The following is a 1,767-nucleotide window of genomic DNA, read 5'->3' as shown; positions in this document are numbered from 1 at the left end:
CATCTGTGAACTGGTCCTTTAAGGACTGACAGATGCCTATAGCTGCAATTGCAGGCTGAGCAACAGTACCTGCTAAGGAAAAAAGGATTTTAACAGACCTTCTAACTTCTTATCTGTTGGATCTTTAAGCATAAGCGCATTGTCCACTGGGTAAAAGTAAAAAAAAAATATATATATATATATTTTTCACATTGGAAATCGCAGCGTCAACTGCTGGAACTTTTCATTCTTTTAGTGAATCTTTCTTCCATAGGATAGAGCTTTGCAAGTCTCTTTGGAAGGGAAAAAATGCTTATCCAGATGATCCCATTCGGTATAAATAAGCTTTTTTAGTAATGCGTGGATGGGAAACGCATGCAAAGGCTGTAAAGGCTTCAAAGAACCCAAGGAAGAGACCGGCCCTTCAGCTAACTCTGTTAGGGGTAGCATGCAAGTAGAGCGAACCATCTTTGCAAGCCTCTGTACTTCAGGGGATCCTTGGGAACTTCAAGTATTGTTTCCTCTGCAGAGAAATAACCGCATGTCCTTCCTCCCGATCATCTGAGGGCAATACCCCATCCTGTCCCCATAATTCTCTTGGGCCCTCTACTGACTGTAAAGAGTCTAAGGTGGGGGAGGGGGATCTAGGAAGCTTCCTATACACTGGATGGAGGATACAATTAAAGCCGCTAATCTTCCTTCTAAGCCTTGCAAGGTAGAGGAAAATGCATCTTCAGTCACCTCTACAGGGGCTGAAGTGTGTGAAGCAGTTGCACCACCGCTAGCTTCCAATGACTCACCCTGGCTTGCCATGTCTGATCTCTCCGAAGAGGAAGACAGTATGGAGGCATAACTGGGATTCCCAGCGGCTGGGGGGTGACACCTTAGGTACCTTTACAATAGGTCTGGAAGACATAGTGCAAAGCACAAGCAGAGGTACACACAAAATAACAGTTCTTTTGCTACTAAGTAACAATAGTTTTTCCTGTCTGGAAATGCCTGTTTACACCCTTACGTGCCCAGCGCTCTGGTGTCTCTTAGTGTGACAGACTGCCTCTCTTCAGTTAAAAAGTCTTTCTGAAAGGAGTGTCTGATATAAAGCCTCAGGTGGAACCTGATTGGCATCCTCAGCGCTTCCCCTCAGCTATGCGACGAGTGCTGTGTGTGGACGTTACATCCATACGACCTTGCGGACATGCCCCTCTGCGTTCTCAGGCCCTGCTAGGGACCCGAATGGCCAACACAAAGGTGAACGTAATATACACCTCTACAAGGGGGGGGGGGGAGGGGAAGGGGAGGGGGGAGGGGGGGGGTCTGTCAGCAGATTTATAGTTTTTTAAAACCACAGAAGCATAGGGCGTTTCCCAATGTTACTAGGTGAAAGTGCTGGATTGTAATTAAACCATGCAGATAAAGCAGCTGCGTCAACCAATCAGCCACCGCCCATATAGAAGTTTATACCCATCTCTGTATAGCAACGGCTGTATTTTTACCAAATCCCACAAGATCTAAGTAAGAACCCCCTCTGCCGCTGGGACCACACATGTTCTGAGATAGAGCTGCACTAAGACACATACATAGGTAGTGTAAGTTACTCCTTATAGAGGAGACATTTATAAGGCATATAAGGTATATTGAAGGAAAAATAAAAGCTTCTTCGCTTACCTTGTCCTCGCTGCAGGATACTGCTGATTTAACAGACAGATCCAACTTTCACCCATCACGGCGGGCTGCGTTTAAACACGCTCAAAGACTGGAGCCCTTTTAAAAGGGGTTCCGCTCCTTTTG

Source organism: Lithobates pipiens, unplaced genomic scaffold (genome assembly GCF_037356315.1).
Source record: "Lithobates pipiens isolate NorthernLeopardFrog02 unplaced genomic scaffold, aLitPip1_a1.2 Scaffold_8, whole genome shotgun sequence".
Classification (NCBI taxonomy): domain Eukaryota; kingdom Metazoa; phylum Chordata; class Amphibia; order Anura; family Ranidae; genus Lithobates; species Lithobates pipiens.
Note: the sequence above shows the minus strand (reverse complement) of the source record.